Raw genomic sequence first — 23,749 nt, forward strand, 5'->3', positions numbered from 1 at the left:
CTTACCAACTCAGAGAGGGCAACAGATTATTCTAACCCAGAGAAGCCCAGGTGTGGGTATCTAGCTGCCAGATATAGCACCATTATGAAGCATGAGAAAACACCTCTCTGTAATTCTCAAAGGTGAAATTATAAAGATGTCCATTCACTGAGTATTTATTTGTACTAGATGTTAGGAGTACTGTAGTGAAAAAGATTGACACAGTCCCTGCCCTTGCAGAGTTTATAACAATTAAAGCGCAATGATAGTGTTAGGTGGTTAGAATAGGAAAAAGGAGTCCAGAATGTTGGTGGCTAAAAGACAAAGAAGGGAAAAGCTGGTGAAAATAGAACAAAGGAAGGTCTGAGGACCGGAGTGAGGACCTCAGGTAAAACAAACAGCCCTCCTGGCTAGCCCAATTTACATAGGGTAGGCTCAGAGGGACGAGAACAAACATAAAATTAGGAGCCAAAATTGGGCTTCTCTTCTCTTCACATCTTTTGGGTCTGCCCACCCTCACGCCTTGAGGATGTATTTTCCTTTGCTTGCCAAATAAAGCTGAGCTGTAACACTGATCTGTCTGTCACTTCAAATTTTTGCTACAGTGAGACAGAAGCAAGGAAATTACAAACTCCCCCAACATCTATGGTGCCGTTTCTCGGATTTAACCTGGCTGAAACAAGCTCAGCTTGGTCCCCGCAAGGCAGAGGCCAAACACAGCAGAAGCCCAAATCATCTTCCTATGGTGGAAGCTGAATGCAAAGAAACCTCAGCGCAGTGGAAGTGACAAGAAGCCCAGCGTGCTGGAAACTGGGACAACAAAAACAAACTCAGCAGAAAGCTCACGCAGCTCAGTCCCAGATTCCAGAAGACCTCTGGTTGGGGTAGGAAGTTCTCGCCCCTATGGCTTGAAGGACATATGGCTAACAAAATCTTAATTCCTTTACAATCTCTTGTTTCTTGTCTCCTTGAACCAACCCCCCCCACCTCCCCCCACAAACAGGTGAGTGGCAGTGGGTGCAACTGAGGGACTCTGGAGAGGCTACTCCCCAGTGTGTCACAAAGGCTCCACTATCCACTGCACTCTTGTAGCTGTTGCCCAAGCGGGTGGGGGTTCTTCTGTCCTTAATTTTCTTTGTGCCAAGGATCAGGCCAATGAAAACTGTGAGCACAGGTCAAGTATTTAGTAGATTTTCCAGCAGGTTATGAAGGGGATCCTTGGCACGTTTTTCCCACTGCTTTTTTCTCCTATCCTTCAGGTCCTCTCTCCTGGGACTTGAGCCTGGCCAAAACCCATGGTGCCTGGTTTTAGGACTTAATGAAGCTCAGGCTCTTGATGTCTCATTGCAAAAAAATTCAGTGAGAGACACAGCAATAGGTAAGAGGTGAATTTGTTCGGATTTAGAGAGAAGTACAGCCCACAGGGTGTGGGCCATCAAAGAGGGTGAATGCAGTGGCCATGGAATGTGATGTGGTTAGTTTTTTCAAGCTGGGTGATTTCATATGCTATGAGTGGGAGGACCATCCCAACAATTGGGGAACCACCAACTCCTTGGTCTTTAGACAGTGCCTTGGAACTGTCCTGGCACCTCTGGGTGTGTCATTTAGCTTGCAGATTGAGCATCAAGGTTTAGTTGAATTTGACTTGTCATCTTGAACCCATTTGATTTTAATCAGTTTATGTCATGCCCTTGGGCCATGTCATTCTTTCAAAAGTTGTGCCTTGCCTCCTTCCCCCCCGTTACATGCTCTTTTCCTGAGCCCACAATGTTGTCTGGGTTCACAATGTTGCCTCTACAATCTTTTGGATGGACAAACAGAAAATAGCTAGCCCTTGCAAGAGAAATACTGTGTAATATCCACTCTTTCTAGATATTCAGGCCTTCATCTTCCTTGTTTCCTACAACATGTGCAACAACAGCATCTCTCAGTGAACCCACTAGGGTGGGTGACAGGCACACAATGCCTGCTAGAAGTCCATCTGTTGGTGGCAGCCCTTCAAGGGCAATTGGGCTTCAAGGGACAATGTTTGCCACTTTGGGAGTTAGCCCTGCAGGCTGTTTGGGCCCAGACCCTTGCCATCCTTCTCCTAAAGTTACAAACATACCCCCGGATCAAATCTCCACTCCACTTTTATGGACCATCTGGTTTGTTGCTTCTTATCAATTTGTTCTTAAGCCACTTACTAACTCCTACAACCAGGACCCTCCCCTGCTGTGGGCAACATGCTCCATCCCACTTATTATTAAAATACTCTTAATGCCTCTAACAGGACCAGATAATCCACTCGTTTGTCATTACTTCTGTTATTACCTAGAGTGGGTCTATGACAATGAAATGTTTACCACTGAAAACACCCTAAACTGCTCTTATGGAAGACTAGGAGAGGAAATCAGTGATTTACATTCCCTCAGAGCTATACGAGGATAAGGCTTATGGCTGTTTCACCAGGTTCTCAGTCTCAGAGCACAGACTTGGACTGCTTTACATCACGGTATCTATTCCCATCCACAGTGGACAAACCAACAATGAGTTAAGATTATAACCCCTTAATTCTACCCAGCACTGCTCATGCTGGAGACTTTGGGGATGCCCAACTCCAGTCCAGGGTCCCCAGGAAGTCGACCTGCCTCGACCTGCCTAGGGATCTGGTCCTTGGAAGGTTGTCATGCCTCAACCTGCTTGGGGACCCGCCAGCCCAGGGGTCCCAGGAGTCTGACCTGCCTCAACCTGCCCAGGGATTCAATCTCCAGGAGGTTGTCAGGCCTCAGCCTACCTGGAGATCTGCACCCTGACCCGGGGATGCCTGGCTCTCAGGTTGTAACAGTACTGGGTAGGATAAGCTTTAGAAAGACTCACCCGTGATGAAGTCTACCCATTAAAATAGATGGAGGCCTATTAGTTTTTTTCTTTTTCTGGCTGTCATCACTGTCTTTCAGATGGGAAATAACCAATCCACTTCCCGACAGATGCCCTTGAGATGCACCCTTGATAACTGGAAGCTGTTCGATCCTCTAACCCCAAGGAGAAGTCACTTAAAATTCTTTTGTGCCACTGCGTGGCCACAGTATCCTCTGGGGGACAAGGAACACTGGCCTGAGGATGAGAGCTTAAATTACAATACCATCTTGCAGCTAGACTTATTCTGCAAAAGACAAGGGAAATGGACAAAGACCCCCCCCATGTCCAAATTTTCTTCCAATTAAGAGATAGGAAGGAAGGGATTGTTGTATGCCCTAAAAGTGAGCCTACTAGGCAAATGGTATGAGGCACAGACAACCAAGAGAAGGAAGCTCCCCATGAAGGCTCAACTCCCATGGCTCCCAAGTTGCCTGGCACTCCTTCCCTGTATCCAAACGTGTCCCCATATCCAGGAGCACCCCCTCCACAAAAGCCAACTAGAGTGTGTCCCTTAGTTGAAACTAGAGGAGAATTCAGACCAACCCGGGTCATAAGCCCTTCTCCTTCTTAGAACTAAGACAGATCAAACAAGACCTGGGAAGCTATACAGATGACCCAGGCAAATATATAGATACATTCCAACACATTACCTTGGCCTCTGACTTGACATTGAAGGATATCATGGTCATATTTAGTAAAACTTTATCTGACCCTGAGAATGCTAGGGTCTTAAAGGAAGCCTGAAGGTATGCTACGAGGCTTCACATGTCAAGAGATAAATACCCAGTGGGGGAAACTGCAGTCCCTTTCTCAGATCCTAATTGGAATTATAATGACCCTGAGCACATCTGGGAATGGGATCATTTTCTAATCTGTGTGAAGGCAGGACTAAAAGCAGCCCAGCAGAATGTAACCAGCTATGCCCGGGGCTCAGCAATAACTCAGGAGCCCAATGAGAACCCCCATTGCCTTTCTGGAAAGGCTAAAAGAGACCCTCCAGAAGTTTACCAATCTAGACTTGGACTTTTACAAGGGACAGGTGATTTTAAAGGACAAATTCCTGTCCCGGTGTTCATCAGACATCAGGATAAAGTTACAACAGCTACAGCAGTAGGACTGTGCTGCCTCTTTAGATGAGATCGTCCAGACAAACCACCAATACCTTTTATAACAGAGAACAGGAGAGGGAGGCCAAGGCCCAGGAAAGGGAGAAAAAGAAAGAGACAAAGCATGCTGGACGCCCTCCAGGGAAGCCCTATGGCAAACCTTGAGTCCTTAAAGGACAAAGCACAAGGCAAATGCCTAATCTGTACACAGGTGGGACATTGGGCCTAAGAGTGTCCAAACTGTGACAAGTCTCCTAAAATATGCTACAAATGCCATCATTTGGGACATTGGGCGGCACTCTGCCCTCAGGACCCAAGAGCCTCAAGGTCAAGCATCAAGCCTTCCCTCACAATGGTTCGATAGGACTGAAGCGGCCCACTCCAGCCAGCCCGCCTGTCACAGGTAACCATCACGGGACTGGAGCCAAGGGTGCAACTGGATGTGGCAGGTAGGTCCAAGAATTTCTTGATTGACACAGGGGCTACCTACTCTGTCCTGACCTCCTACTCTGGAGCCTTCTTCTCCCAAACCTGTACCATTTTGGGTGCTACAGGAAAAACAGTTACAAAAAGATTCACCTGAGCACTTCTTTGTTGCTGGGATGGACAAATATTTTCCCACCAGTTTCTGGTGGTCCCTGAGTGTCCTATTTCCTTATTGGGAAGAGATCTTTCTCTGCTTCAAAATCTTGTAGCTATTGCAGTCCTGATAGAAGATGCTTTAAAACTCTCTCTTGCGGGCAAACTAACTATTTTTATCAGCCACCAAGTGAAACAACTCCTGAATGGGAGAGGCCATTTATGTATGTCTGATCAAAGAATCCTCAGATTTCAAGTAGTTCTGATGGAAAATCCAGGCCTGACTATATCCCTTTGTGAGGTTCTTAACCCAGCCACCCTCTTGCCTATCCCTGAGGGCTCTCTCCCCCTTCACTCTTGCCTAGGAACCTTGGACCACTGGACAAAACCCCGAGAGGAATTGTCAGAAGATCCTCTGAAGATCCTCTGACCAATCCTGAGGAAATCTGGTACACTGATGGAAGCAGCTTTGTCTTGGATGGAAGAGCCGGATATGCAGTAGTCTTCAATTTTGAGACCACAGAGGCTAAACCTTTGCCACCAGGTACTTCAGCCCAATTAGCTGAGCTCATAGCCCTGACTTGAGCTTTAGAGCTGGGAAAAGGAAAAGGAGTATCCATTTACACTGACTTCAAATACGCCTTTCCAGTGCTACATGCACATGCTGCTATTTGGAAAGAAAGAGGCCACTTGACCACCCGAGGGTCCCCAATCAAATATGCCAATCAAATCCTTAGGCTCTTGGAGACAGTTCATCTGCCTGCTGAAGTTTCAGTCTCCCACTGTAAAAGACACAAAAAAGGGAGCATGGAAATGACAGAGGGAACCAAGCAGCTGATCAGGCAGCTAAGAGAGCAGCATTACAGAACAATACCCTAATAGGGGTTGCCACCTTAGTTCCACAGACTAATTTGCCAGAAACTCCTTCATATACTGAAGGTGAGACTCTTAAAGCTACGAGTGAGGGCTTTCAAGATCATATGGGGTGGTTCCAAAAGGAAGGACTTTTTTTTCTGCCTGGGAACCTCCAATGGAGGTTGATTAACTCCTTACATGCCACCACTCATTTAGGGGAAAAGGTCCTCCAAAGATTACTAGAAAAGTCCTTCAGAGGAACAGGCCTCCAAACAACAATAAGGCAAGTTGTCTCCTCTTGTCCCACTTGCCAATTAAACAACCCCCAAGGAGCTCAAAGAGCCCAGCTGGCCCAGTCCGTCCAATGATGTGGGACCTACTCAGGAGGGGACGGCAGATGGACTTCACACAGATGCCAGTTTTCCAAGGGTATAAACACCTATTAGTTATGATAGATACATTCACAAGATGGATAAGGCTTTCCCACCTGGACTGAGAAGGCTGAGGAGGGGTAAAAAACCTGCTCCATGAAATCATTCTAAGATTTGGTCTGCTCAGGTCACTACAAAGTGACAATGGGACATCATTTACTTCTAAGGTCACCCAAGGGGTCTCTAAAGCATTGGGCATTACTTATTATCTCCATTGTGCCTGGAGGCCTCTGTCTTCAGGAAAAGTAGAGAGAGTCAACAAATTCTTAAAATCAACAATAAAAAAGATAACCCAGGAGACCTCCCTGGGATGGAAGGAGGCTTACCAATAGCTCTCCTGCACACCCATATTGCCCCTAAGGAACAGGTTGGTCTTAGTCCTTATGAGATGCTATATGGGAGACCTTTTGTTTATGTCAATGACCTCTTCCTAGATCCAGAGGCTCAAACTCTCCTGTCTTTACCATGGCTATTGGGCAATTCCAACAAGAATACACTTGTGGTGTGTCAACCAGGACCCAAAAGATTCTAAAGAGTCACCACTATATGCTCCAGGGACTCAAGTTCTAATTAAAGTCTGGAAAGATGGGTCCCCAAAGGCTCAAACTCCAGCTCACATGGAAGGGCCCCTGCCCTGTAATACTTTCTACCCCCACAGCAGTTAAGGTACCAGGACACAACTCTATATATATTTAGCAATCCAAGAAGATTTCTCAGAGTAAGAACACCAACCTCTGGCCCATGGCACAGAATCTTAGGTTGAATAAAAACTTGAGCCCTGGCACTCATCTTCTCCCTTTCATCACTGTACACATGGCAGATTGTTGCAACTGTGGATAGGTTTCTTCATATCCATGCCCTTGGGTAGTTCCCATACACAAAGACCCAGGTTTCACCAATGACTTGCCTTGGGCAATTGGCCAATAGCAACTGTGCCACAGGAAAAGACTTGAAAAGTGCCTACACATAAGAGGCTTTCTCTTGTTGTTCTTGGGAGCCCTGCCACTGCTGTCATGGGAAGAAGCCCCTGCTGGCCTACTGGCTAATGAGGAGCTACAATGGGGTAGAAACAGCCATCCCAGTTGAGTGTCTGTGGCTGGCCAGCTCCCAGCCAACCAGGGAGCTGACAGAAATGCAGGAGTGAGTCTGACCAAGACCAGCCACATGTGCCTCAGATCTGCAGTACCACTGTGATAATGTGATTTACAATAAGAAATATACATTCGGTCTTTGCCTGTGTTCCTGGCACATAGTTCCTAAAACCCTTGTAATTTCCTAAGTGATAAAAACAATGGGAGACTCTTTTGTTACAATATTTGGTCTTTTGTCCTCAAATAGCTTCAATTCCAGAAACAACTCAAGTGATAAAGGGGAGTGCCTTATTATTCACAAGCCCCTTTCAAGTATATGTTAATGAGGATGGGGCTGGTTTCCAGGGGGAAACAACCCTGTGATTTGAGGATTGGAATTTCGGGCCCCTCCCCGCCCCACTGCCACACCACCCATGGGGAAGGGACAGGGGCTAGAAGATGAATTAATATCAGTGATTTAATCAGTTATGTCTGTGTATTGAAGACTCCTTGAAAACCTAAAAGGATTGGGTTCAGAGAGCTTCCAGGTTGATGAACACATGGAGGTCCTGGGAGGAAGGTGTACCCAGAGAGGGCATGAAAGCTGGATGCCCATCCCACCTACCCTGCCCTACGGATCTTTTCCATTTGGTTGCTCCTGAGTTATATTCTTATAATTTTTTTTCTTTTGGCCATACCACACAGCTTGAGGGATCTTAGTCTCCTGACCAGGGACTGAAACTGCACCCTCAGCAGTGAAGGCTGAGGAGTCCTAACAACTGGACCACCAGGGTATTCCCAAGTTATATCCTTTTGTAATAAACTGGTCGTCTAATAAGTAAACTGTTTCCCTGAGTTCTGTGAGCTGCTCTAGCAACTTAAACTTGAAGAGAGGATTGTGGGAAATTCTGATCTACAGAGTCAATTGGTCAGAAGCATGGATGACAACCTGGATTTGTGACTGGCATTGAAGTGGGAGTGGACAGGTGGCCTTGTGGGATTGAGCCTTTAACCCATGGAGTTGGTAGATGGTGGCAGAATTAAGTTATAGGACAGTCTATAATTCTGGTGTCATGGAATTGTTTGGTTTGGGAGAGAAACTCCATCCACCTGGTGACCAGAAGAGTTTGGAGTGAGTAGAAGATACACAAATGAAATGGATCTTCCTTTACAACCACCCAGCTCAGCCCAGCCTACATTGCTATAACACAGAATCTCAAGCTTATTGTTGTAAGCCACAAAGTATGGTGTTTTGTTTTTTTTTTTAATTTCTTGGCCATGCCACATAACCTGCAGGATATTAGTTCCTTGACCAGGGATTGAACCTGTGCCCGCTTCAGTGGAAACATAGAGTCTTAACCACTGGACCTCCAGGGAAGTCCCTGGGGGTGTTTTTTTAACATCGCAATAAATAACTGAGCCCTTCAGGAGCATCTATTATAGGAGAGTGCTGAGCTAAGAGTCAGAGAGCTGCCTTGCTCTAGCCTGGTTCCACCAGCTGCTACCTAAATGGTCTCAGAGAAGATGCTTAACCCCTCCAAGCCTCAGAGTGTCACCTGATCACAATTGCTCTCCTGTCTACTTCAGTAGGTCATTGTGAAGATCTCATCCAACTACTTGTATCCCTCAAGGGAGCTATTAGCATGGCCTGAATGGCAGCTGGCCGTAAAGAAACTTTGCCTTCCAATAATTAATAATGCTATAAGAAGAAAGAGTTGCATTTGCACTTCTTATACTTTTTCTCCTTTGATTCTGGTAACACCTTTGCAAGGGGGATAATACGACCGACACTCAGTTGTAAGAAGATGCCGACATTCAGAGAGGTGCTGTAACTTGTTCAAGGTCACACAGCAGGACACAGGGAAATAAGCATGGGGGAAGATCTCACAGACTCCTGAGACCTTGTTCCCCTCTACGAGCTGCCTGCTCTCCAGAGTCTCTGTCATGTCTTCCACACCTCCTCTCGCCTCAGCCTCCTGAAGGCTGGAGTGGAGTGAATCACACACTCCCCAGGTCCAGACCCTCCCCAAGGAGAGTCTGCAGGAGCTGAGTTGCCCACTAGGATTCAAAGCAGTTCATCAATACATTCTACACGCACTCTTTCTGATACCCAGGCAGCTTCCCAAGTCTAGTTTAAACACTATCCTGGATCACCAAAGCAACCTAACAGAGAATAAACATCCATCTTTCCTATTGGTATTTGTTTCTCAAAGACACTACGGGTCTGTCATGTGACCAAGAAGATTATGCTCTCATCCGCTTCTTTGCTGGCTTCCTATCTGCTGTTACCCAGGAGATGGGAATGAGGGGAGAAAGAAACTCTCAGGACTGGCCCAGGGCACTCAGTGTGAAGGCCATTCAAAGCGATGTTGCTTTTTGTCAAGAAACTGCTTTGGCCCAGAGCTCATGTGGAAACTGGTGGCATTTCCACTGGCCCACTGTGGTTCTGTCAGCACGCACACCCTCCTTCCTTCTAGGAGCTGGCATTGCCCTGTAAGCCCTTAGTCCTCTTTCTGGGACTCACACAGTCTCTCATCAACTCTCTCCTCAGAATTTAGAGCATCTGTGTAAACTGAGAGTTGCCCTTCCCAAAAAACTTGGCACAGTCAACATCTTAACACAACTTCCAAACAGATGTTTCATTTCTTGAGTCATTTACCTGAATTTAAGTCATTAAATTTAAGTCATTTACCTGAATTTAATAACAACAACAACAAAATCCACAATTTATCTGTACATACCAGTGATCAGATTCCTTGTTGGTTTCCAGAGATGCTTTCTTGGTATCATCTGAGACTTTATGAGAGAGCATGAATCTTCTAATCAATTGACTTCAAATCTTTCCCTTAAACAACTCACTTGGAGGTGATTGTAACTAGCAGTTATTGAGAGCATATTATTTCTCAGGCACTTCTACAAATAAGTCAAGACACTAATTCACAAGAACATATCATAAGTAATATTATCCCATTTTACAGATGAAGAAACTGAGGCTCAAAGAGGTCAAGTAACTTCCCAAGGTCACACAGCAAGTAAGTAGAAGAGCTGGGATTGGAGATCAGATTGGCTCCAGCTCCTGCACATTTCACCTCTGTACTACATTCTCCCTCAACAGCAGAGCATCAGCTCAAACACTGACATTAATAAGAAGGGCAAATGTTACTCAGGGGAGAGAGACCCTTTACAGTTTATTGAGCTATGATGAATACCAGTACAGCTTCTACCTTAAAAAAAAAAAAATCACACTGTTAGCCCAGCTATTTAAAACCAAAAGATTTAACTGAAGTGAGTTTGGGTCCAGTTTAAAAATCACTGTGTAGGGCTTCCCTGGTGGTTCAGGAATTAAGAATCTGCCTACCAATGCAGGGGACGTGGGCTCAATCCCTGGTCCAGGAAGATTCCACATGCTGTGGAACAGCTAAGCCCTTGTGGCACAACTACTGAGCCTATGTGCCACAACTACTGAAGCCCATGCACCTAGAGCCCATACTCTGCAACAAGAGAAGCCACTGCAGTGAGAAGCCCGTGCACTTCAACAAAGAGTAGCCCCTACTTGCTGCAACTAGAGAAAAGCCTGTGCAGAGCAATGAAGACCCAGTCAGTGCAGTCAAAAATAAATAAATATATCACTGTGTAAACTTAGGAAAGTATTTGCCCCTCTCTGGGCTTCTTTAGCAAAATAAGCAAGTGTTAGTCTCTCAGTCTTGTCCGACTCTTTGCAACCCCATGGATTGTAGCCTGCCAGGCTCCTCTGTCCATGGAATTCTCCTGGCAAGAATACTGGAGTGGGTTGCCATTCTCTTCTTCAGGGGATCTTTCTGACCCAGGGATCAAACCTGCGGCTCCTGCATTGCAGGCTAATTTTTTACTGTCTGAGCCACCAGGGTAGCCCTTAGTCAAGTAAGTGGGCTTGAACTCCAGGATCTACCCTTTGAGATCATAGTATCTCTTTATTCATCCTGTTTTACACACCACAGGAAGCTGTCTAATGCAAAGGTCAGGGAGGGCATGGCTCTGGGTGGAGTAAGACCACCAGGGTTTGGCCACTCACTCACTTGCCTTGGGATGACTTGAGACACCTCTGATGGCTCTTCACTTGGTCTCACTTTCATTTTTCCAAAAGAACAACATATGCTGCCTTGCAACCCAACTGTAGATTCTTGGCACAAAGCAGGTGTGGGTGGGTGTTTGGTTCTTTTCTTCCTTGGAAACAATGCACTGGGTAGCAGTTCTTCGGTTGGCTAGTTGGAGTCCTGAGAACAGAAAGGGACAAAAGATGCATTTGTCACTGTATCAAGGGTCACCAAAGGACTGGAAAGGATAGAGGCTGCTCCAGCATCCTGAGGATGGAAGGACACAGGCCTTGTTTCCAACGAAGGGGATGTTACTATGGCCTTATGGGCAGGGGCTGGGGACCTTGGTGCCCTTGACGTTCAGAGCATGCTTTATGGTTATAAAGTTCTTTGTCCCACTGGGATCTCACAGAAGCCTTGGGTGGGGAGGACAGGAATGGTGACCGTGGTGAAGAGGATGGTGAAGACAGTAATGACAGTGGAAGCCCATGTGCACTGAGCCCTTACTTGTGCCAAGCACTATGCTAAAGACTTCTTATGTGTCAACTCCAGAGGTTTCCCAACAGCCTTAGGAAGTAGAAACCTTTTCCTTATGCCTAGGAAAGCTAAAGCTTAGAGGGGCTGAGTCAGGTGCTCATGGAAACACAGCAGAAAAAGCAGAGCTGGCTTTTGAACACAGATCTCTCCCATCCTGGGACTTGACTTCTGCATTTTATGGGTGCAGTAGCTGAGGCTTAGAGCTAGCAAGTAGCTCAGAATTAGTAAAACCAACTCAGATTTTCAAATTTGGGAAGAAATGAAATGCTCAGGTTGGTGGAAAAAATAGAGAAGGTAAACCTCATCTGGGCTTTCCTGATGGCTCAGCGGTAAAGAATCTGCCTGCAGTGTAGAGCCACAGGAGATGCAGGTTCGACCCCTAGGTTGGGAAGACTCCCTGGAGAAGGACATGATAACCCACTCCAGTATTTTTGCCTGGACAATCCCATGGCCAGGGGAGCCTAGGGGGCTACATGTCCATAGGGTTGCAAAGAGTCAGACACTACTGAAGCGACTTAGCACGCACACACACACAAACCTCATCTATTGGTGCCAGACTGAGCTGAGGTAGCCCTGAGCCCAAAGTCCTAGTTACTGTCCCAGGTCACCTCCTTCTTTCCTCCTTCCATCAATAGGCCCTTCTTTCAGGACAAAACCCCCTGTTCTTCCACCTTCTTTCACAATCCTGGGAGTAATCTACTACTGTCCCTTCACCTCTTTCTTGCTTAAATCCTGCCCTCATGGAGCTTAGAGTCTCTGGAAGAGAGAGAGATTAATTAAGAAATCACATGAAGGAATTCCCTGGCTCCAGTAGTTAGAACTCTGCACTTTCACTGCTGAGGGCAAGGGTTCAATCCCTGGTTGGGGAACTAAGATCCCGCATGCCACACCGTGGGGCCAAAAAAAAAAAGAAAATTAAAGAAAATTTTAAATGGCTTTCTCTGAATGGAGTATAACCTTTCAAAATTGTACATCACTATTTTTTACACCTGTAACATATAATATTGTACATCAATAATATTTCAATAGTATAATTATAAAGAATAAATAATAAAGCAACTTAGAAAAGAAGTCAGAAATTCCCTGGCAATCCAGTGGTTAGAACTTGGCGCTTTCAGTGCTGGGGTGTGGATTCAGTCCCTGGTCAGAGAACTAAAATCCCATAAGCCGAGCAGCATGGCCAAAAATAAAAATAAAAAGTTTTTAAAAAGTCACACATTACAAACTTTGGATATGGGACACATTGGTCTAGGTCAGAGTTTTCTTTTTTTTAAAAAAAAGATTTTTTTGTTGTGGACCATTTTAAAATTCTTTATTGAATTTGATACAATATTGCTTCTGTTTAACGTTTTTGTTTTTTGGCATGTGGGATCCTAGCTCTCTGACCAGGTATTGAACTCAAATCCCCTGCATTGGAGGGCGAAGTCTTAACCATCAGATCACAAAGGAAGTCCTCAGAGTTTTCTCTGAGGCCTCTGAGCCAGGGAGAAGTGAGTCTTGACGAAAGAATAGGAGAGAAGGATGAAAGAGTAGGGTGTGCCCTAAAACTTATTATTAATCTATCCCTACAGATTTGGGTCTTACTGAGAGTGGACTGGCTTGGGCCTCTAGGGTTCTCAAATGGTCCTCAAATTCTTCTCCCTGGACCAGTGGTAGCAGCATTATCTGGGAACTTGTTTAAAATGTACATTCTCAGGCCCTGTTGCAGAACTATCAAACTGAAAACTTTGAGGACGGAGTCAACCATCTGTGTTCAACAAGACCTCAAGGCCATTCTGCAACCGATGAAGTGGATAGCTATGTTCCAGATACCCGACAGTCAAGTGGATTCATCCACTAAAAATATGATAGATTCTGGTTCTCTCCCACTTTCTCATGTGTTCCCTATGGAAGAGGAATTCACAGATGATCTTCTGCGAGTAGGCCTGATAGGCATCTGCAGCTGCAGAGAGAAATGGGACAAGTGATTTGATGGGGTTGAGAACTGGGGATAAAATGCGAACATTTTAGCAAGTCTGAGATCCATTGCCCCAGACATGAGACTCCAAGAGGTAAAATCAGATTCTTTGAAAACTGGAAAGAACTTGGCATATCATATCCTATTCCTAACCCCATTCAAGAGAAGATCTGGGTAGGTGATACCCCACCCTTTAAAGTAGCCTTTTCCATTGATGACTAATCATGTCTGGGATGGAATCTGCCTCCTTTTCTTTTTTCTTTAATAAAAAAGATTTATTTTTATTTTTGGCTGTGTTGGATCTTTGTTGCTGTCTGCAGGTTTTCTCTAGTTGTGGCAAGTGGGGGCTACTCTTCACTGTGATGCACAGGCTTCTCATTGTGGTGGCTTCTCTTATTGCAGAGCTTGGGCTCCAGGCCACACATGAGCTTCAGTAGTTGTAGCCCTTGAACTCCAGAGTTTGGGCTCAGAAGTTGCAGCACGCAGGCTTAGCTGCCTCACGGCATGTGGGAACTTCCTAGAGCAGAGATCAAACCCATGTCCCCTGCATTGGCAGGCAGATTCTTAACCACTGGACCAGCAGGGAAGCCCCCAAATCTGCCTCCTTTTGACTTCCTTTCATCAACCTTAGTTCTCTGGATTCTTGCAAAGAAGTCTTCTTTCCTATGACCTCCCAAGGATGATAATCTTGTTTATCTAAGGTTCTTAGTGAAGACACAATAATTGACCAACTGAAATATAAGAGAAGGTCCCAGACTTATAAATGCTTTTATTAAAGCAAGAGTGAATACAATAGAGACAACTACAAGTACACGTGCCTTTCAGCTGGGCTGATTGACATGAAGGTGGCTTTGCAGACTGGCTCACATTCTGGAGAATGTTTAGCAAAGGTTACAAGGATCTGATTCCTAACTCTGGCCCAAGCTTCCCATGACATCTAGCATGTGGTTTATTTCAAGTCCGGCGTTCATGACTTGTCTGGCTAGGAAGAAGTTTTTGGACTGTATATGTAAACTATCAATGCTTATGGGTATTAACTATATAACAGCCAGGATCTACTTAGTTTCTGGAATAAACACCCCTCAGGACATGTTTCTTGTGTCAATATGAGGTTCTCGATCACATTCTACCAATTGTATGTTCATTCACACATTCATTTAACCATTCTGCACGTCCAGTCTAGCCTCCTCAATCAACTTACAGTTGGGCACTACCCAATTTCTTCTCCAAGCTGAAAAACATAAGAGAACTCTAGGCAAGTTATACTCCAAAGCTGATGCTAACAAAAGAGCTGGAGAAACAGAAATGTGACAGTGTGTGAAAGAGTAACTTAAATTCGCTTTTAAACCTGCATTCTCATGCTCTCCCAACTTCCTTCGCAACATGAGGAAGAGGGCAGAAAGATGATTAGCCCAGGGAGAGCCAGACAGAAGTCTAGAATACAACAACACAGGGATCGGCCTCCCAGCCTGGTCATCCCACCCCCCCCTCAGCATCTCCCAGGCCTGGGAAGACTCTCTGAACACCACTATCTGAAGATGATGTCAGTCCTTGAGTGATGATATGAAATTTATCTTCAACCAAAATAAAGCATCAAAAGAAACTTACTATGAAATGGGGCTCTGACATTTCTCGCATAAAGATGGTCTTTGGAGAATCACATCGAGATAAAAGCTCCCTCCTCTGAGGCTGAAATCACAGCTTCTCCGTGCTCTTGATGATGCTGGACAAAAATGTGACCACATGCTCTTACACTGGTTTGCCACTGAATGCCATGGAGTCGGCTCATTTGCCCACCACCTCATAATAACTGGAGCCAAATCTCTGTTTCATTTTTCCGAAAAAAAAAAAAAAAAAGACTCCATCGCACCACAACAGTTCATTGAATTCGGGCCTCTACCCAAAGGAAGCAAAAGGCTTCGTAATCTCAAGCAAAAAATGCCAGCTATGTGCTCCCACAGGCTTCCAGTCCTCTGGAGGCGCAGGGCACCAGGGCTATCACAATAACCTCCCAGCCCATTCACAATTCAATTCTCTTTTGTACAAAACTCCAGACACTCTCCAACCATTCAGATCCAAGCCTCAGTCCCAGGACAGTCCACCCTGTGTTCCCCACAAAAGCATTCCCTGGCTTCACTAACAGACTCAGAAATCTAGATGGACTAGAATCTGGGGTCCAGAGACTGACCACGTTGCTCCAGCCTTCTCTGAGAGGATAGATGGGTCTCCAGTTTCAGCCAGTACGTGCTGCTTCTGTGTACCAGACACAAGAGGGAAAGGGCATGGGTGAGTGGTGGGGAGTGGGAGGGCAGAATAGACTCTGAGGCACTCGAAGAGCTGGTAGAACAGATTAAGCATGCACATATCTAAAAATGAGCCACGCAGCCACCAAGTGAGCGGTGAGCAGTGAGCTTTGCACCAAGTGCTTTAGGTGTCAGAGGAACTGCTGGGTGGTTCCAAGAAAATAGATTTGACCTGGGACATGGGTCAAACATGTCAGTTTCTCTGGGAAATGTCAACCTCCTTTCCTCTGCTCCTTCAGATTTATTTCTGTGCCCAGCCTATCCCCTGTCCCTCCATAGTTCACTGTAAAACATACTGTTTTTTATCAGCACTGGGGTAGCTGGTGAGTGTTATTTCATTTAAGCTTATAAGGAGCTACCAAAAAAAAAAGACATAAATCATAATAGTTATCCATGATGTATTGTTAAGCCAAAAAAGCTAGATACAGGGTAATATGTAGGCTTGCTGTTCAGTCACTCAGTCATGCCCGATCCTTTGCGATCCTGTGGATTGCAGTATGCCAGGATTTCCTGTCCTTCACCATCTCCTAGAGTTTGCTCAAACTCATATCCATTGAGTCGATGATACCATCCAACCATCTCATCCTCTGCCTCTTTTTCCTCCTGCCCTCAATCTTCCCCGACACCACCCCCCCGACCAAAAAAAACCAAGAAATAAGTGTTGGAAAGAATATGGAGAAAAGGGAATCTTTGTGCATTGTTGATGGAAATATAAATCAGTTCAGTTCAGTTCATTTCAGTCGCTCAGTCGTGTCCGACTCTTTGTGACCCCATGAATTGCAGCACGCCAGGCCTCTCTGTCCATCACCAGCTCCTGGAGTCTACCCAAACCCATGTCCATCGAGTCGGTGATGCCATCCAACCATCTCATCCTCTGTCATCCTCTGTTGTCCCCTTCTTTTCCTGGCCCCAATCCTACCCAGCATTAGGGTCTTTTCCAATGAGTCAACTCTTTGCATGAGGTGGCCAAAGTACTGGAGTTTCGGCTTCAACATCAGTCCTTCCAATGAACAACCAGGACTGATCTCCTTTAGGATGGATTGATTGGATCTCCTTGAAGTCCAAGGGACTCTCAAGAGTCTTCTCCAACACCACAGTTCAAAAGCATCAATTCTGCGGCGCTCAGCTTTCTTCACCGTCCAACTCTCACATCCATACATGACCACTGGAAAAACCATAGCCTTGACTAGACGGACTTTTGTTGGCAAAGTAATGTCTCTGCTTTTAAATATGCTATCTAGGTTGGCCATAACCTTCCTTCCAAGGAGTAAGCGTCTTTTAATTTCATGGCTGCAATCACCATCTGCAGTGATTTTGGAGCCCAAAAAAATAAAGTCTGACACTGTTTCCACTGTTTCCCCATCTATTTCCCATGAAGTGATGGGACCAGATGCCATGATCTTAGTTTTCTGAACGTTGAGCTTTAAGCCAACTTTTTCACTCTCCTCTTTCACTTTCATCAAGAGGCTCTTTAGTTCTTCTTCACTTTCTGCCATAAGGGTGGTGTCATCTGCATATCTGAGGTAATTGATATTTCTCCCGGCAATCTTGATTCCAGCTTGTGTTTCTTCCAGCCCAGCGTTTCTCATGATGTACTCTGCATATAAGTTAAATAAGCAGGGTGACAATATACAGCCTTGACGTACTCCTTTTCCTATTTGGAACCAGTCTGTTGTTCCATGTCCAGTTCTAACTGTTGCTTCCTGACCTGCATACAGGTTTCTCAAGAGACTGAATATGCCAAAGCCTTTGACTGTGTGGATCACAATAAATCAGTTCAGCTACTAGGAAAAACAATATGGAGATTCCTCAAAAACTTGAAAATAGGAATGTTACATGAATCAGCAATTCTACTCCTGGGCAGTTATCTGAAGGAGATGAAATCACTATGTTGAAAAGACAGTCTGCACTTTCATATTCATTGCAGCATTATTTACAACAGTCAAGGCATAGAAATTAAGTACCCATCAGTTGATGAATGGATAAAGAAAATGTGGTATTCGTGTATATTGAAAGGAATCTTACTCAGCCATAAAAAAGAAAGAAACCCTACCATTTGTGACAACATGGATGGACTTTGAGGGCATTATGCTAAGCTAAATAAATCAGAGAGAGACAAATACCATATGACCTCAATTATGTGTAGAATCTTAAAAACTCACAGATACCACCTTTGTGTGGTTACAAAACACGACGCATAAGGGATGGGCAAAATAGGTGAAGGAGATCAAAAAAGTACAAACTTCCAGTTATGAGATAAATAATTCCTGGGGATGTAATGTACAATATGATGACTATAGTTAAGAATATTGTATTGTATATTTGAAAGTTACGAAGACTAAATTTTTAAAGTTCTCATCACAAGAAAAAAAATTGTTAACTATGTGTGGTATAGAATTTTAACTAAACTTATTGTGGTAATCATTTTACAATATGTACATATATCAAGTCATGGTATACATCTGAAACCAATACAATACTATTATGTCAATAAATTTTTTATAAATATCAATTTGTTTTATGTTGCCATAAAGACATTCTATTATCACTACCCAATAAAACTAGAAGTCAATATAAAAATAGCAAAAAACATTTTCTCTTAACCCATCCTAGTGATAATTTATTGTGCACTCCCCTTTTCAAGTCCTGTGATAAGCATTCTTTTATATAATATTTTGTAAAAAAAAAAAAGGAAAGGAAGAAAGGAAGGAAGGGAGAAAGGAGGAAAAAGAATTCATCAAGTAGGGTTAAGGCAAATTATGTAAAATTTACAAAAGAAAACAAAAGGGTAAATCTTCTTGGCTTTGGGTTAGGAAGTGGTTTTCAAGACATAATACCAAAAGCAGAAACAGAAGAAATAATAAAATCATTTGTGTTACTTGCTTCAAAGAACACTATCAAGAAAATGAAAAGATAACTCACCAAAATGAGAGAAATTATTTGTAAACCATACATCTGAATATAAAGAACACTTAAAACTCAACAATAAAGAGAGAAACAACCTTTTTTTTTTTTTCCAAATGGGCTAAGGATTTTAGTAGACATGACTCTAAAGAAGATAGACAAATAGCCCAAGAGCACATAATAAGATGCTCAATATCATTAGTCACTAGGGAAATGAAAATCTAAACCATAGTGAGGTATTACTTCATACCAACTAGGATGGCTATAAACAAAAAGACTGATACTAACAAGTGTTGGAGAGGATGTGGTGGTGTGATGCCACACCACACACACACACACATTGCTGTGGTGGGAATGTAAAATGATGCAGTCACTTTGGGAAACAATTTGAAAGTTCCTCAAAAAGTTAAAACACAGAATTATCATTTGTCCCAGCAACTGCACCCTAGATATATATCTGAGAGATTCAAAATCATATGTTCACACAAGAACTTATTTTAAAATGTTCATAGTAGTAGTATTTCTAATAGCCAAAGGTAGAAACAAGCATATGTCCATCAACTTATGAACGGATAAACAAAATTATTTGGCATTTTACAGGAATGGGTTCTGATACATGCTACAACATGGATAAATACTTTGAAAACATTATGTTGAGAGAAGCCAGACCCATGAGGGCACATATTGTGTGATTCCATGATATGAAATTTTCAAAATAGGCAATTCCACAGTGAGTAGCTTTTAGGGTGATGGAAATGTTCTGGGATTAGATAGTGGTGATGGTCTCACAACTTGTTAATAGTCTAAAACCCATTGAATTTGACACTTTAAACTGGTGCATTTTATGTCATATGAATTACATAAATCTAAAAAATTATGCAAATATATTTTTAAAATAAGACAAAATGGATAAATTCTTAGAAAAATATAATCTACAAACTTGATTCAAGAAAAAAATGGCAAGCCTAGATAGTCTGATTATTCAAAATAATTGAAGAAGTAGTTTAAAATGGCTTTATAGGTGGGTTTCACACAACTTGAAATTAACTCTTCCAGAAAATAAAAACTCTTTCTATGAGACTAATATAACCTTACAAAGACAAGACAATGACAATACAAAAAAGAAAGATTATAAGCTCATTTCACTTGGAAAGATGCAAGAATTCTAAATAAAATATTAGTAAATCAAATTCAACAGTTATAAAAAATGGTAATAAACCATGACTAAGATGAGTCTATTCCAGTGTTGCAGGGATGGTTTAATATTATTAAATTAATAGGTGATACTCATTATTGTAAGTAATTGAGAAAAAATTTAAAATACATCAATAGACATAGTAAAAATACAGGAGGAGAAGGGAACGGTGGAGGACAAGATGGTGGGATGGCATCACCAACTCAATGGACATGCATTTGAGCAAGCTCCAGGAGATGATGAAGGACAGGGAAGTCTGGCTTGCTGCAGTCCATGTGGTCGCAAATAGTCAGACATGACTGAGCAACTGAACAACAACAACAAATGCTTCCATTTATATAAAATTCTAGCAAATGCAGAAGAAATTATTTAAAAACAAAGCAAATCAGTAGTTACCCAAATATGGATGAGGAAGAGAGAGATAGGAAGGAGAGATTACAAAAGGTCACAAGGAAAGTTTTGTTGGTAATGGATAATGTTCATTGTCTTAATTTTAGTAATGGGGTCATCAGATCATATCAAATTATACACTTTAAATAGATGTAGTTTACTGTATGTGAAGAAAAAGCGCTTGTTGTAACTTGACTCTAAGAGAGCAGAATGATTTCCTTTTAGGGAGAAAATCCTTTTTATTCAAACACCTCAATGGGTCTTTTGGTTGGGAAAGGTGAGGTTTCTTGGGCTGTCCTAGAAGTGGGTGGGAGACCACAGGAGAAATCACTTACTCTGTTAAAAAAAAAAAAATTATAGAAAGTTTTCACTTTATGGAGGAGTCCAGAATTAAGAAAAGAGGAGAAAGAAGTCTCCAGAGAAAGTGGGAAGAATCCATAAAACATGTAGCCAGCAGAGCCTATGGCTGCTAAGAAATTCTCTGGGGCAGAGATGGTGATAGAACTTTGATATTGATATTTAATTTTTTTCCTGGGATTTCCCTGGTGGTCCTGTGGTTAGGACTCAGCGCTCTTGCTGCCGGGGTCAGGGTTTAGTCTCTGGTCGGGGAACTAAGATCCTGCAAGCTGTGTGTTATAGCCAAATAATTAATTAATTAGTTCAGTTCAGTTCAGTCGCTTAGTCGTGTCCAACTCTTTGCAACCCCATGGATTGCCGCAAGCCAGTTCTCCCTGTCCATCACCAACTTCCAGACTTTACTCAAACTGATGTCCATCGAGTCAGTGAGGCCATCCAACCATCTCATTCTCTCCCATCCCCTTCTCCTTCTGCCTTCAATCTTTCCCAGGATCAGGGTCTTTTCCAATGAGTCAGTTCTTTGCATCAGTTGGTCAAAGTATTGGAGTTTCAGCTTCAACATCAGTCCTTCTAATGAATATTCAGGACTGATTTCCTTTAGGATTGACTAGTTGGATCTCCTTGCAGTCCAAGGGAATTTCAAGAGTCTTCTCCAACACCACAGTTCAAAAGCACCAATTTTTCAGTGCTCAGCTTTCTTAATAGTCTGACTCTCACATCCATACTTGACTACTGGAAAAACCATAGCTTTGACTAGACAGACCTTTGGTGGCAAAGTAGTGTCTCTGCTTTTTAATATGCTATCTAGGTTGGTCATAACTTTTCTTCCAAGGAGTAAGCGTCTTTTAACGTCATGGCTGCAGTCACCATCTTCAGTGATTTTGGAGCTCCCTAAAATAAAGTCTCCCACTGTTTCCACTGTTTCCCCTTCTATTTGCCATGAAGTGATGGGACCAGATGCCATGATCTTAGTTTTCTGAATGTTGAGCTTTAAGCCAACTTTTTCACTCTCCTCTTTCACTTTCTTCAAGAACCTCTTTAGTTCTTCACTTTCTGCCATAAGTGTGGTGTCATCTGCATATCTGAGGTTATTGATATTTCTCCCAGTGATCTTGATTCCATCTTGTGCTTCATCCAGTCTGGCATTTTGCATGATGTACTCTGCATATAAGTTAAACAAGCAGGGTGACAATATAAAGCCTTGATGTACTCCTTTCCCGATTTGGAACCAGTCTGTTGTTCCATGTCCAGTTCTAACTGTTGCTTCTTGACATGCATACAGATTTCTCAGGAGGCATGTCAGGTGGTCTGGTATTCCCATCTCTTTAAAAATTTTCCACAGTTTGTTGTGATCCACACAGTCAAAGGCTTTGGTGTAGTCAATACGGCAGAAGTCGATGTTTTTCTGGAACTCTCTTGCTTTTTCGATGATCCAACAGATGTTGACAACTTGATTTCTGGTTCCTCTGCCTTTTCTAAATCCAGTCTGAACAACTGGAAGTTCATGGTTCACGTACTACTGAAGCCTGGCTTGGAGAATTTTGAGCGTCACTTTGCTAACATGTGAGATGAGTGCAATTGTATGGTAGTTTGAACATTCTTTAGCATTGCCTTTCTTTGGGATTGGAATGAAAACTGACCTTTTCCAGTCCCGTGGCCACTGCTGAGTTTTCCAGATTTGCTGGCATATTGAGTGCAACACTTTCACAGCATCATCTGTCAGGATTTGAAATAGCTCAACTGGAATTCCATCACCTCCACTAGCTTTGTTCATAGTGATGCTTTCTAAGGCCCACTTGACTTCACATTCCAGGATGTCTAGCTCTAGGTGAGTGATCACACCATCATGGTTTTTTGGGTCATGAAGATCTTTTTTGTATAGTTCTTCTGTGTATTCTTGCCACCTCTTCTTAATATCTTCTGTTTCTTTTAGGTCCATACCATTTCTGTCCTTTATTGTGCCCATCTTTGCATGAGCTGTTCTCTTGGTATCTCTAATTTTCTTGAAGAGCTCTCTAGTCTTTCCAATTCTATTATTTTCTTCTCTTTCTTTGCACTGATCACTGAGGAAGGCTTTCTTTTTTTTTTTCTTCAGTTCTCTCTTTTTTTTTTAAATAAATTTATTTATTTTAGTTGGGGGCTAATTACTTCACAATGTTGTAGTATTTTTTGCCATACATTGACATGAATCAGTCATGGGTTTACATGTGTTCCCCATCCTGAACCCCCCTCCCACCTCCCTCCCCTTCTTATCTCTCCTTGCTATTATTTGGAACTCTGCCTTCAAATGCATTCAAACTCTGCATTCTGCTTTGCCTTTAGCTTCTCTTCTTTTCTCAGCTATTTGTAAGACCTCTTCAGACAGCCATTTTGCCTTTTTGCATTTCTTTTTCTTGGGGATCGTCTTGATCACTGTCTCCTGTACAATGTCACGATCCTCCGTCCATAGTTCTTCAGGCACTCTCTCTATCAGATCTAATCCCTTGAATCTATTTGTCACTTCCACTGTATAATCGTAAGGGATTTGATTTAGATCACACCTGAATGGTCTAGTGGTTTTCTTCAATTTCAGTCTGAATGTGGCAATAAGGAGTTCATGTTCTGAGCCACAGTCGGCTCCCAGTCTTGTTTTTGCTGGCTGTATAAAGCTTCTCCATCTTTGGCTGCAAAGAATATAATCAATCTGATTTTGGTATTGACCATCTGGTGATGTCCATGTGTAGTTTTCTCTTGTGTTGTTGGAGGATGGTGTTTGCTATGACCAGTGCGTTCTCTTGGCAAAACTCTGTTAGCCTTTGACCTGCTTTGTTTTGTACTCCAAGGCCAAATTTGCCTGTTACTCTAGGTAGCTTTTTACTTCCTACTTTTGCATTCCAGTCCCCTATAATGAAAAGGACATCTTTTTTGGGTATTAGTTCTAAAAGGTCTTGTAGGTCTTCATAAAACCATTCAGCTTGAGCTTCTTGGGCATAACTGGTCAGGGCATAGACTTGGATTACTGTGATATTGAATGGTTTGCCTTGGAAATGAACAGAGATCATTCTGTTGTTTCTGAGATTGCATCCAAGTACTGCAGAGTCGGACACAACTGAGCAACTGAACTGACTGCATT

The 23,749-nt window shown here is 43.2% G+C and overlaps 1 protein-coding gene and 1 long non-coding RNA gene across 29 annotated transcripts in view; one reads left to right on the plus strand and one right to left on the minus strand.

The window, feature by feature from the left end:
- HK1 (hexokinase 1) overlaps nt 1-23,749 on the minus strand; it is a 121,986-nt gene that overhangs the window by 93,663 nt on the left and 4,574 nt on the right. For 8 of the 28 annotated variants that reach the window (XR_014076389.1, XR_014076381.1, XR_014076379.1 and 5 more), the window contains exon 2: nt 10,977-11,174. The gene's annotated coding sequence lies outside the window, so the exon portion shown is untranslated. Of the gene's footprint in view, nt 1-5; nt 1,024-10,972; nt 11,175-13,115; nt 13,474-23,749 lie in introns of those variants that run through there. The other 20 variants (XR_014076388.1, XR_014076380.1, XR_014076378.1 and 17 more) reach the window with 8 other exon arrangements.
- LOC145537638 (uncharacterized) overlaps nt 1,117-23,749 on the plus strand; it is a 28,663-nt gene continuing 6,030 nt past the window's right edge. Inside the window, exons 1-5 of the long non-coding RNA XR_014076406.1 lie at nt 1,117-1,153; nt 1,239-1,357; nt 2,919-4,389; nt 4,931-5,504; nt 5,637-5,849. This is a non-coding gene — a long non-coding RNA (uncharacterized LOC145537638). The remainder of the gene's footprint in view (nt 1,154-1,238; nt 1,358-2,918; nt 4,390-4,930; nt 5,505-5,636; nt 5,850-23,749) is intronic.

This window comes from Giraffa tippelskirchi, chromosome 2 (assembly GCF_054371585.1).
Source record: "Giraffa tippelskirchi isolate mGirTip1 chromosome 2, T2T-mGirTip1v1.2.pri, whole genome shotgun sequence".
Classification (NCBI taxonomy): Eukaryota; Metazoa; Chordata; class Mammalia; order Artiodactyla; family Giraffidae; genus Giraffa; species Giraffa tippelskirchi.